This window comes from Grammomys surdaster, unplaced genomic scaffold (genome assembly GCF_004785775.1).
Source record: "Grammomys surdaster isolate TR1022 unplaced genomic scaffold, NIH_TR_1.0 374, whole genome shotgun sequence".
Taxonomy (NCBI): Eukaryota; Metazoa; Chordata; class Mammalia; order Rodentia; family Muridae; genus Grammomys; species Grammomys surdaster.
Window position 1 is genome coordinate 1,509,256 of NW_021604793.1, and position 14,351 is coordinate 1,523,606.

General features: G+C 39.2%; 1 protein-coding gene across 4 annotated transcripts in view; it reads right to left on the reverse strand.

Annotated features, from left to right (window-relative positions):
• The window catches only part of Cbx5 (chromobox 5), a 39,920-nt gene that overhangs the window by 18,081 nt on the left and 7,488 nt on the right, over positions 1–14,351 (reverse strand). The window contains exon 1 of one of the 4 annotated variants that reach the window (XM_028781149.1): positions 94–146. The exons of 2 other annotated variants lie outside the window; for them this stretch is intronic. The gene's annotated coding sequence lies outside the window, so the exon portion shown is untranslated. Of the gene's footprint in view, positions 1–93; positions 147–14,351 lie in introns of those variants that run through there. One more of the 4 variants, XM_028781150.1, reaches the window with a different exon arrangement.

Consider the following 14,351-nt stretch of genomic DNA (forward strand, 5'->3'; position numbering starts at 1 on the left):
TTCAGTTTGAGGAAGAGAATTTTTTTTCTTTATACCTTCATGCTGAAGAGAAGCCCTCAAAGTAGATCAGTAGGGGTTCCCTCCCTTACCTACCGGATCGCCCCAGTTCGTTCTTTCCCTCTGGGCTAACAGGAGGGGCCTCCCCTCCCAGGTCTGGGGCTTGGCGGGCTGGCAGCTCCCCCGCCCCCACCCAGCTGCCTGGGCGCCACTGCGCAGCTGTCCCAGTCCGTTGCCATGACAACTGGCAGCCGTACTAGACTAAGGGGGAGAGGCAAATGAAAAAGTTAAAAGGCTTAACTTTCCTTTTCACTGCAGACTGGGTGGAGAAGTTGGAAGGTATCTCCCTTGGCCTCGAGGCTAAGGCTTTCAGAGCTCAAGGGAGTTAGTTCTTTGTTTTAAAGTCCAAAATTTAGGCTTATTTCTCTAAAAGCGCTGGGAATTAATAGCATTTTAGGACCACCTAACAGGATTACAGCTCACTGAGAAGAGAAGGGGAGAACCAAGAGTAGGTACTTCCTACAACAGATCAGGACAAACCACCCTTAATCTAGAAGCACTCTGGACAATGGCTTTTCCACCATCTGTCACTGTACAGTTAACTAAAACTGCTTGAGGGGGGAAAAGTAACAGGAAAAGGAGAGGATTTTAATGATACTGTATAAGGTCTCTTGTTTGAGAGAATTACAACAGAACTATAAGCCAAAGACTTTAAACAATGACCAGGAACCAAGCTTTGTAATTTGGGGAGCTGGTTATGGAAAGCAGGTCATTATACTGTTGTGTTTTATAAAAAGAGGAAGAGCCAGGGCATGTTTGATAGAGCCAGGTATGGTGAGGTTGGAGGGGGTGCCTCTGTGAGCCAATGCTGTGGCATCCCTTTCTCCTGAAGTACCAGCCATTTGGCAGATATAGTATGGAATAGTTTATTTAGGGCATGGGAAGTGGAGCTGGGAAGGGAGTGGAGAGAAAGAGGGAGAGACAGACAGACACGAGAGGGAGGGGGAGGAGAGGCCTGCCAGGAACACGTGGAGGGGGGGAGGGGAAAAAGGAGTAGAGAGTAAGAGAGTAAGTACGAGATAGAGAGGAGGAGGCAAACAGCCCCTTTTATAGTAACCCAGGCATACCTGGCTGTTGTCAGATCTGTGGGGCAGAACCTAGAAGGAATGCTAACAATACAGACTACTGAGCTACATCCCCATACCACACACACACACCTTTCAACTGAATTCACAGATGGAAAAAATTAGTTCCTTAGTTTAAAAGGAGGGGGAGGGTTACAGCCATTACAGTTAATTTTAAGAAGGTATTAGTTATTCTTGCAATGCCATAAAAGACTTTTAGTAATTAATATCCCAATATACTATTCATGTATAACTTCATATTAATAATCCCTAATACTCAATGAAAGGACAGTATTATAACATAATAATAATAATTTTTAAAAAAGAGGCCATTAACAGGAAACATCAGGAATTCAAGGTCGTGCACAACTACATTGCCAATTCAGAACCATCCTGTGTTACAAGAGATCTAGTCTCAGAAGGAAAGAAAGAAAACCAGACATATATACAATGTCCTTTCACTTAGCTCTAATAAACATATTTGCTTCACATATGAGAATTTAAACTTTTTGTGGTATCAGACATGCTAAGGTTTCTTCAATGGGAGAGTAAGGAAAAGAGACAATCAAAAAGTAAAGAACTCCAGGGACTAGAGAGAGGAGTAACTCAATGATTATAACCTTACTATTCTTGCAGATGACCAGAGTTGAGTTCCCAGCACCCACAGAGGGCTCACGACCACTTATAACTCTAATCCCATGGGATCTGACACCCTCTTAAGGGTAACAGGCATGTATGTGGTAAACAAATATACATGGAAATACATAAAATAGATTGTTAAAACTTTTTAAAAAAGAAAAACGGAAAAAAACAAAGAACTACAAGTCAGCATACCACAGATACTGCACACCAACATTTTTGGCAACAACTAAAATATAGAACCAACCTAGGTGCTCAGCAACAGAAGGATGGATAAAGAAAATGCATACATACACTATGAAATCTTTTTCAGACATAAAGAATGAAGCTACAGGGCTGGTGAGATGTCTCAGCGGTTAAGAGCACTGACTGCTCTTCTAGAGGTCATGAGTTCAAATCCCAGCAACCACATGGTGGTTCACAACTATCTGCAATGATCTGATGCCCTCATATGGGTGTCTGGAGACAGCTACAGTATACTTACATATAATAAATAAATAAATAATCTAACAAAAAAAGATGACTGTGAAAATATTTAATCTCAATCTCAGGTTTCTATCCTGCATTTGACTATTTAGTTCCCAGATTAAAAAAAAAAAAAAAGAATGAAGCTACATCAGTTGCAGGAAAACAGATATGTATCTGGAGATATTCATATCAAAAGCCAGTCTCAAAGATAAATACAGCATGTTCTCTCAATGATAGCTTCTACTTTATAAAGATACACAAAATCACGTATATCGAATTAAAACTGTGTAGGGGAGAAGAGGAACTACAAAAGAAGGGTGAGAAATGGGAAGACAGGAGTGGATGGGTTGGGAAGGTATGCTGAATATATAATACATATCTATATAAAAACTTTATAAAAGAAAGAAGGCCTGGGGCTGGAGAGATGGCTCAGTGGTTAAGAGCACTGACTGCTCTTCCAGAGGTCCTGAGTTCAATTCCCAGCAACCACATGATGTTTCACAACCATCTGTAATGGAATCCGATGCCCTCTTCTGGTGTGTCTGATGACAGCTATAGTGTACTCATATAAACAAACAAACACACAAACACACAAACCTTAAAAAAAAAAAAAAAAAGAAAGAAAAGAAGGCCTGGAGGACATGGTGGTACATGCCTTTACTCCCAGTACACAGGAGACAGAAGCAGGTGGATATCTACATTTAAGGCCAATGGGGGGTGGAAGAGAGGTACTCTCAAGTAGAGAATGGTAGTAATTTGGGCTATCACACAGAAGTATCAGAGCATGAAAATTTTTATTGTACTAGAGATTGAACCTAGCACATCGAACACTGCTAGGCAAGTGCTCTACCAATGTACAATCTCTCTAGTCCATTTAGTTATTTTTATTCAGAGAAATGGTCTCATCAAGATAACCCAAGAAGTCCTTGAACTTACAATCTCCTGCCTCAGCCTACTGAATAATTAGTTAACTTGCACCCATCCCGCAATGCTTGCCACTATGAACAAAATAAAATTTTTATTGCTAGAGAATTTCTCAAAGTTCAGAAACTTATGATCTTTTGCCCCTTCCCCTTCTTTAAAGGATAGCTTCTCTCTCTCTGAGACAGGATTTCTTTGTGTAGCACTGGCTACACAAGAAAAGAGAGTCCTGGAACTCTCTTTGTAGACCAGGCTTGCCTCAAACTCACAGAACTCCACCTGCCTTACAAGTGCTGGGATTAAAGATGTGTTCCACCACCATCCCAGGGAACTAACAACTTAAACCAGACTGGTCTTGAGCTCATAGATCTCTATCTGTCCGTCTCTTCATCCTGAGTGATGAGATTAGAGATGTGTACCACTATGTCCAGCACTATCACAGCTTTTCAAATTTTAAAAAAAGTGTGTGTGTGTGTGTGTATATATATATAAAATACATTATGTAATGCATACTATATACCATATATATACTATGTGTTATACATACTATACATATTATACATACTATATACAGTATATATACTATATATACCATGATACATTATATAACATATTCTAAAATATATAGTATATAAAATATATTAAAAATATATAAAATATATAGTATATATAAAATATATAGTGTATAGTATATAAAGTATATACCATAATATATAGTATACTATATACCATATTCTATATACTATATAATATATAGGACATGCATGGTATGTGTAATATATATATATATATATATATATATATATATATATATATGCATGCACACAGTGTTTGGATGCCTGCATGCCATAGTGTGCATATGGAGATCAAAGGACACACTTTAGGAACTGGCAGATACTCTTCCTTCTACTATGTGAGTTCCAGATATTGAATACAGATCATCAGGATTGATGGCAAGCACCTTTACTCATCAAGCCACTTCCCCAGCCAATGTAGCAGTGTTCTGCTACCAATGCTCATAAGGTAAAAAGAGAATCATAAATTGGAGGCCATCTGGACTACAATAAGAAGACTAACATAAAAACAAAATGAGGTCTGGAAACATGGCTCAGTAGTTAGGAGAGCTTGCTGCTCTTCCAGAGGACCCTCAGCATCCATGTCAGGTGGCTTACAGTTATCTGTAATTCCATCTTCAGGGGATCTGATGTCTTCTTCTGGTTTCTAAATGCACCCCCATGTGTATTGCACATGTGCATGCACAGGCACATGTGCGCATGCACACACATACACACACACCAAAAAAAACAAAACTAAACAAAAACCTCAAACTTATTTTTGAGACAGGATCTGTATAGCTCTGGCTGTCCTGGAACTCACTCTGTAGAACAGGCTAGCCTCAAACTCAGAGATCCACCTGCCTCTGCTTCCCCAGTGCTGGGATTAGAGGTATACACCATTATGCCTGGCCTCATCTTTTTCTTTAATTTGAGAATATGAAAATATAACCAGAGAAAATAAAATATATGGTCAAAGTAGTAACTTGCCATGTACAATCACTCTTGAGCAAATAACCTTTATATTAAACCTCAGCATCACTGAAATGGAACAAATAGCTGAGAGCAGCGGCAAAGGCCTGTAATCCCAGCACTTGAAGAGGTAGAGGTAGAGCCAGGTGCATTCACTGGTTTACACAGCCAACTTGGTTTACACAGTGAATTCCAGGCCAGCCAGACCTACATAACAAGATCTTGTTTCAAAACAACAAAACAAAACACACACACAAAAGGCAGGGCTGCACAGACAGCTCAGCACTGAAGAGCACTGGCTGCTCCTCCAGAGTACTAGCACCCATTGGTGGCTTTACAACTGTTTGCAACACTAATCCCAGAGGACTTGACAACCTCATTTGACTTCTGCTAGCACAATGGACCTGAAGTACACAGGCATACACACAAGCAAAACACCCATATGCATAAAATAAAAATAAATTTAAAAAATAGAGTTAATAAGTCCCCATGACCTACCCTAGGGAAATGGCTGGATTTATATTGAAAGAGCTATATTATGGGGAGCCACCAAGATGGCTCAGCTTGCTATGCAAGCTCAATGATGACCCAAGTTTGATCCCTTGATCCTACACAAAGGCAGAAAAGAGAACACTGATACTACAATGTAGTTTTCTGACTTCTACTCCTTGCCGTGGTGTGAATGCCCTGCTACAGGGTATGCTCATGTGTGTGTGCGCATACACAAAACAACAATTCAACAAAGGACAAAATATTCTCGTTATTTACCTTTACCCTTATAAAACACTAGGAAATAATTAAAAAGGTTCAGATCTACTAACTCCTGTTTATCTGAAAGAGCAGCCTGAAGGGCATGTGAACCCAGGCCCCTTTCTCTATGGGAAATGGGTATTGTAACAGCTGACAAATCAAATTGGGCCTGATGCCAGGAGTCAGAGTCCAACCATAATATTCTTTAAAGAATGGCATACAACTGTCTTATAAATCTCCTGGACAGTCACAGATCAGAAGCTGGCAAGGATGACGACATAGTTCTGATGGAATGTGTCTTATCTTAACCTTGAAGTTACAGATCTGCTCAGGAGCTGCAGTTAGAAATGAGAAATGCACTCAGACATGGGAGGGGACATAATTCTCTTTTAGACAGTGCAACCCAGTGTATTAGGGTCAAATGAAACACAAAGCCAGACAGACAATTTAAGGCTAGTCCCTGTACCAGATAAAGCATCGAGACTGGTGGATCAAGCTGAGCCTGGGAAGGAGGAGCATTCTAGTATGAGAAATGAGATACAGCTGGCAGGATGATGGAGCGATTACAGCAGAATCCTGATACTATGGCAGAGGAGAGAGGACAAGCAACCTTATCCTTATGGAAATCTTCATGGGAAGGGCTGAGGAACTTCTCAGGTTTCTAGAGAGCCTTTTCAAGCAAAACAGCTTTCAGTCTTCTCTTAAATACTAATGGAGTATACACCATAAGACTGCAGCAACTAGAGCCCAAAGGGCTAAGAAAAGACCAGTACCAACAGACCTTCCTCTAAGTGACATAAGGCAAATTCACCTTATAGGCTCCTCACCCTGGGATGTAGACAAAAATCCATCTTGGAAAATCAGCAAAAAACTCTGTGGTCAGGCAGAGTCAGACCCACATTCCAAACCACTGACAAGGGATTATTTAAAGGACAAATCTTCAAAAAGCAAGGTGTGTGGGGGTGGGGATTGCAGAAAGAGGAGGCCAGGCAGTGATCACACGCACCTTTTAATTCCAGCACTGGGAAGGCAGAGGCAGGCTCATAACTGTGATTTCCAGGACTACATAACGAACCCGTCCGGCAGGTGGGCAGGGAAGGGTGGGGGAGACAAAATTCTAGAGTAAAGAAAAACCACTTAAAACCCATTGGTCCCTGTCAATCCAGTAATAGGTATACTAGCATTAAGCAATTACCGAAACAAACTCGCCACAAAGTCCCTGGTCTGCTCTAGTCTTCTCAAAGGATCATGGCATAGCACGCATATTTTTTTCATTACCAATTAAAGAAACAAAGCAATATGGATGATAACTAACTGGTGAACACTTCACTGAATACCACATTATTTGGTAGTAGTATCCAGATGCATAATCAATGAATTCTCCATTTTTGGATCACAGTAAGAATCTGTAAGCCAGCCAGGTGATGGTGCACACCTTTTATCCCAGCACTCAGGAGGCAGAGGCAGGTGAATCTCTGTAAGTTTAAGACCAGCCTGGTTTACAAACCGACTTCCAAGTAACAGCTAGGGCTGTTACACAGAGAAATCTTGTCTTCAAACAAAACAAAACTGCAGCAAAAATTCTCCAGACAGCATGGTCTAGCTAAAAAGGAGGGAAGGGAAAACCATGTGCAAATCTCCCTCTTATTACACAAATTAAATACGCTATTAATCAATGGCTTCAGATGGCCCAGGCTTCCTCCCCTCTATCTCCCCCTCCCCGACAGGTTCTCTCTCTATATAATCAAGTATATTGTCCTCCAATTTACAGTAATCCTCCTGCCTCTGCCTCCCTAGTTCTGGGATTACTGGCATACACCACTAGACTCAAAGAGACACTGTAATTTCTTCTCTAGGACCCTTGAGGGGAGACACCAGTTCAGAGTAGCTGGGCTTGGTAATGTGTGCCTATAGTTCCCCAGGACTTCTTGGGAGGGTGAGGCAAAAGAGCAGCATAAGCAAGAGGCCAGCCTGGGCTATAGTAGATCTTGTCTCAAATGACTAAAACTAAAACAAACTTTGCAGGTGATGGGAAGCGTCAACTGTTTGCAACAGTCCTAATGTCTAGGAGTGTGCTATGCAGTCACAGCAAACAGATACAAACTTACAGAACCACTTTAATCTGTTCATATTTTTGTTCTTTATGCATATTAAAGTACCAATGATCTTAGGTACATAACACAAACAGCATAAAGATATTTTCTTGCACCAGATTTATAATTTCTGAAGATTTGGTCATGTGGCATTTTAACACGAACATAGCACAGTTGCACACTATAGCTGTCCAGGTTGTCTGGGGTTTTGTTACATGGGCTGATAATTATCATCTTCTTACACTGGAAGCATATGAACACCCAATTCAGGAGAAGTCAAAAGCTTTTAAAATATCTATGTAAGAGAATGGATTAGGAAAGAGTTGAGGAGGATTAACTGTGGCCACTAACAGCCTTATCATTAACAAGCCACATATAGAAAACACAAACTTCATTACTCAACAGAGTAAAACAGAAAAGTGTCCTTCCTGAGGCTAGCAAGTACAATTCATCCTTTAAAAACCAGACTAAGTGACTGAGAGTTGAGCCTGTAGTAAAGGGAATGAATTTTTTTTGGTTTGGTTTTGTTGTTTATTTATTTATTATGTATACAGCATTTTTCCTGCATGTATAACTGCAGGCCAGAAGAGGGCACCAGATCCCATTACAGCTGGTTGTAAGCCACCATATGGTTGCTGAGAATTGAACTCAGGACCTCTGGAAGAGCAGACAGTGCTCTTAATCTCTGAGCCACCTCAAAGCCTGTAAAGGGAATGATTAACATGTGCAAAGCTCTGAGCTCAATTACTAGAATATCTCCCAAAAATGAAACACTAAGGCATTGTTTCAACCAACTAATAACTACATTGAGGCTGGGTACTATTGATTCTATAAAGCCTCCTGCTACAACCAACACAAGAGTAAAGAATCTTTGATTTTTGTTTTTAAGACAAGGCCTCATTCTGACTAGTACCTTAGATGGACAACAATCTTCCTGCCTATCTCCAGAGCACTGAGATTACAGGTGTTACCCAGTTTCCTTTCTTTCTTTTAGATTATATCAAAGACCTTGTTAAAGGCCATTCTATGATTCTACTTGGATGTTTGTGCCCCTTCCCCAACTCTGACCTTTCTTTAAAAAACAGAGTACTACTATATAACTTTGGCTGGCCCAGAAAGCAATAAAAGATTCCTTGTATGTGCCTCCCTAGTCCAAGGATTAAAGATATGTGCTAAAATACCCAGTTGACCATTCTCTCAAACAAAGGAGAGCTGGGGATTAAAAAAGATGTATTAAGCCAGGTGGTGGTAGCACCTGGGAGGCAAAGCAGGTGGATCTCTGTGAGTTCGAGGACAGTTAAGGCTACACAGAGAAGTCCTGTCTCAACAAAAGAAAGAAATGTCTCAAAAAAAAAAACAAAAGAAAGAAAGAAAGAAAGAAAGAAAGAAAGAGAGAGATGCAGAGATGCAAGCAAGCAGCACAGGAGAGTATGAGTAAGACATTACCAAGATTGGGTATGGGTTCCTCAAGGGGCAGTGGCCCAGACCACTATTATTTTATATAAATAAATATGGACTACAGAACTAAATGCTCAGAACTATTTGACATGTTAGTCTGAAAAACTGGTATGTCTAGCAACTGCACACAAATTCTTATATCTCAAAATAAGGCTATTTGAATGTTTGTACCCCTCCCATTAAAATCTACTGAATTTCTTCTCTTAAGTTGTCATAACATTTAGTTAAGGCACTGGTAAATTAACCACTGGGCACATACTATATACCCAACTGTTCCAAAATTTATAAGAAAGTAGAACTTGTCATCATTATTGGAAAATGTCTTCCAGATGGTGCTTCCTAACAATTCTACCACCTCTGGAATGTCTTGAACTCATCTTAAGACCCCAAGTGAGTGTTAATCTCATACGCACTCCTCTCAATTTTATGCAATAAAGCATGAATTTATAAACCTTGTCAACACACACACATACATATACACACCTGTGATTTCAACATAAATAAATTTTAAGAAAAATGGGTAATAACAATGTTTGGGTAAATTATCATGAATTTATACACACCACTTTGGCAGATCATCCTCATAAAATATGGGAATTGGAGCCAAGTGTAGTGGTGCATGCCTTTAATCCCAGCACTCTGGAGACAAGGCAGAGAGATCTTTTTGAGTTTGAGGTCAATTCCAATTAAAAAAAAATGAAGTTAAGTTAAAGGAAAAATGAAATGTTCCTCTACCTATATAAAACTACTGGCATAAAAGACTTTTCAAACATCAGTCATAAAACTCAGTCTTTACCCTGGCATTGTTGCAGATTTTATACTTTAATAGCTTAGGGCTTCAGGTCATTAGCATATACTAAGTCAGGAAATTTTGATTAGCCCAATACTGTCTGGCAATGGCATTCAATAGACATAAAAAGTAACTATAGAATCATTTTAAAAAATATTACTAATTTAACTGTTGAGATGATTTATTTAAGTCAATATTCTACAATCTAATTGCATATTAATTACATACCGACAAGAAAGAAATTTTTACATAACTAAAGTAAGAAACATCTCAGACTATAAACTTCAGGGAACAAAGGGAGCATTCCTCAACTGATGGCACAGTTCTGTGCTTTGCAATCACCTTGGAGTATTTGCAACATGAATTATACTGAAGTCATACTCTACAATTTAGATAAATAAAATCAAGCCAGTATTGAATTTTTCCCATCCCATGCAAGGGTATCCTTGATAGCTTCTGGACCATCTATTATGATCCTGACCAATTTTGCTTTGTGGCAATTTAAAAGCTGTTAAAAAAAATACATAATGGGTCATGACAGGAGAAACAAACCCACACCAGAAGTTATTGAACCTTGCAGGTCTTTGCAAGTGTCTCTATTGACATTTAAGTGTGAGTTACTATGGCACAATATAATAAAAGTGCGCTCCACACTTCAAATATATTGATAGTTAAATGCACAGAAAGGCCATCATCAGATAAATGGCTGAGGGGATGGCTGATCTCAGACCACCCAGCTCTTCAAGTGTTTTGATGTGTTATTTAAGCCAAGTAAGATTTTTTTCTTTTTGTCTAGTTTCCAACCACATTCCCAATTCAAATCCTGTGCCAAAAAGATGATTAATATAGTCATTCTGTTCCTTTTCTAAAACTGTTTAGCTGGGCTCTGGGATATTTGTTGAGAGCCCACTAAGTGTCAAACACCACATGGGCACTAAATTTACTGTCTTCAGCCTGTGAGCTGGAAACCGAGTTTCTCCTTGGTTAAGTCAGTGCTCCATAAAGGTTTCAACCAAAAACAAACCCCTCAAAAAACCAAATGAACAAACAAAAGAGGACTACATGGGCTTTGGAAGCAGCTAAGCTTCATCTGCTTGAGGCATGCAGAAGGCTGAGAGTTCAATTTCCAACACAAAGCCAATCAAAAGATCAGAAAGGCAGCATGTTTGCCAACGTAGTAGATCACTGAAAGGTCAAGTTAAGCCTAGGCTACATAGTAAGTTCCATCAAGGTCTTAAGGTACAATGTAAGTGTCTCAAAGGGAAAAGTAAGGCTACTTAAAGACGTAACCTTACAACTTTAACTAGTTCAGCTGTTAAGAGCAGTTGCTGCTCTTGCAGAAGACCTGGTTAGGTTTCCAGCACCTGCAGCCCACAGGTGAAGACAGACAGATTATAATAACTCAGTGTACGGTAATTCCAGTTCCAGGGACTCTCATATCCTCTTCTGATCTCCACAGACACCAGGCAAGCATGTGGTACACATATATACATTCTAGCAAAAATACTCATACACATAAAATAAGTCTCATTTGAAAGACATTTATTTATTTGTGTGTCTGTACAGGTATGTTTGTGTGGGGGCACATTTGTGCCACAGCATTCCCATGGAGGTCAAAGTACAACTTGGAGAAGTTCCTTCTCTCCTTCACCATGTAGGTCCTAGGATGGACTTCAGACCACCACAGTGACCTGGGCTAAGCACCTATATCCAGTAAAGCAACTTAAAAACTGGTAACAAGGTATCACTACTAGGGGTAGAGTGCTAGGACTGAAGGCCTTGTCACCATACCCAACCCAAGCATATCTCTTTAATACTGGAAAGAAGACTGCATGCAATAAGTAGACATGGATCCTATCTATATCAATCATCAAAGATCAAACCCAATAGCTCACTTAACCTTAAATGTTAATCACTGCCCTAATTATTTATTTCATAGGTCTGCTGCAGGAGAAAAAGAACAATTTGGGCACAGGAGTTTCGTGAGACATGGAAAACAGACACATCATTTTAGTTTTTCTTTTCCCAATTGAAAAGGGAAAAATGTTGGGATAGTCTCACTTTGTAGCCAAGGCTGGTCTCCAACTTGCAATTCTGCTGTCTCTTCCTCCAGAGGCTAGGGTTATAGAAGCACCAAACCAGGCTTCCTAATGTTTATTACTTTTCAAAGGTCTATAGGAGCAACTGAAGCATCAATTCTTCTGTTCCAAATAATAGCTATTTATGTGTTCTACTTTTTTTGATTTATCAGTCTTACTATTCTCAAGTAACTTTCAGTTTGGTTTTTCTGTTTCTGTCTTTTTAGACTCTCACTATATATATACTACAGTTCAGGTTGTCCTTGAACTCATGTGATCCTCCTACCTCAGCTCCTCAAATTCTTTGTTGTTGGGGTGTGGTGCTGGAAATAAACCAAGCCAGCACCTTGCATAAGCTAAGCTTTGAGCTACAGTCCCAGTTGTTTGACCCTTGAGTAACTTTGGTGTTGTGCAGCATTCCAAATATTTGGGGACTTCCCAGATGTGTTACTAATTTCTAATCCAACTGCACTTATGTCAGAAAACACTCTATACCATTGTAGCCTTTTGAATGAGACTTATATTCCATACCAGTTGAAAACATTTTGCTGTTGAAGTTTGTTATTTCCCATGTATCTTTTCTCCTTCATGGATTATGAGACCCCCTCCACTGTGAAGCTGAGGATCAAACCCTGGGCCTAATGCATTCTAGGCCAACACTCTATCACTGAGCTATATTCCCAGCCCCTGAAGCTTTTATTATTAGCTGTATAAACACTTAAGATTATTATGTCCTCTTGATGAATTTTTTCTTTAATTAACTAACCTGCTGTTATTTGCCCAACCTATCTCATAGGTCTGTTATGGAAAAAGAACAAGAGAGCACTTTGGAAACACAGGCAAAAGTTTAACAATAAAGGAAGTTAAAAAATAACTTTAATGAATTTTTGAATTATCTGTAATTTTATCTCTGCTGTCTTCAACTACAAATAAACGAGGTTTACTATGTTTTATCAGATCTTTAGACATAATTTACTGTTGAAAGATACTGAACAAATTAGTGGTATATCACCCTCCACAGCTTTGTACAAGTGAGTCTTAATGATTTAGGGATGAGAACAAGGCACACTGAGTTCAAGGATTTGCTTCAGAAACCGAAGTTAAGATTTCCCAGCTTGTTAGCTGACCTCTTTAGTACAGGGCATTTTATTCCAACATAATTATACCTGTTGGCTCAGATGCAAATTTGCTGTCTTCTGAGGAATGCAGATTACAATCAGGGAGTACTTGAATTCAATGTGCTTCCTTGGCTCCGCAGAGAAGATGGGAGTACTATTTGTTATGGCTGACCTTGAAACAATCTTTTCAAGTACATCTTGTCAATCTCATTCGTGTATTAGCTATGAAACATAATACAACATACACTCAGAAGATCTGTAAATTAAAACTGCACATGAAGGAAGATCTTTATTCCATCTATGACCTATTTTAAGGTAGAAAAATGTGTCAGTGCTTAATTCTGATGAAGTACTTATTACTAGAAAAGAAAGTTCAGGATATATGGCTCTCAAATTCACTAGGAAGGGAGCAAATGGTCTGACCAACTCACTTTTAAAGAGTTTATGCATATATTTAAGTACAGGTTTGTCTTTCTATATTAATAGCCCAAGGAGTTGAAAATCAAGGTCTGCTTGTCTACTTAGTGACTAGTTTCAAAATTAAATTCAGCCAGATATGGTGACACACACCTTTGAATCTCAGCACTCATGGATTGCTGGGAGTTGGAGGCCAGCTTAGTCTATATAGCAAGTTCTAAAATGTCCAGAGCTACATAACAGAGTCCCTGCCTCAAAAATAAATAAAACCACATTTGTGGACTAGACAGATAGCTTAGTGATTTCTAAGAGTGCTGGCTGCAATCTAGACAGTGGTAGTCCATGCCTTTAGTCCTAGCACTCAGAAGGCAGACGCAGACAAATCTCTGTGAATTTGAGGTCAGCCTGGTCTACAGAGTTGAGTTTCAAGACATGCAAGACTACACAGAAAAACCCTGTCTGGAAAAAAACAATAACCAGAGAGCAAGAGCGCTCAAGCGATAGTGGAGCTGACTTCTCTTATAGAGGACTTAAGTGGCTAACAACCATCTGTAACTTCAGTTCCAAAGAATCTGATAACCTGTTCTGACCTCTGTGGGTACCAGATTCACATATGATATACATACATGTAGGCAAAATATTCAGACATATCAAATTAATCTAAAAAAAAGTTTACAATTCTTTAGAAAAAAGATCCAGGTTTCTGAGTCTTATATTTTTTCATTTGTCTTCCCCCCCACACTTTTTTTTAAATAATCCTTTTTTTAAAAAAAAAAATGAATGAAATCTTTTTGGGGGTATCAGTCCCCAGGGCTCACTGAAAAGATTCATACTCTAATCCCATGAATTTGTGAATATTATCTTACATAGCAATGTTGTTATTAAAAGATGAAAAGAAATTTACCCTCAATCACCCCAGCAGGCCTTAAGTACAATCATACGCATCTTTATAAGAGATAAAAAGAGTTCTAG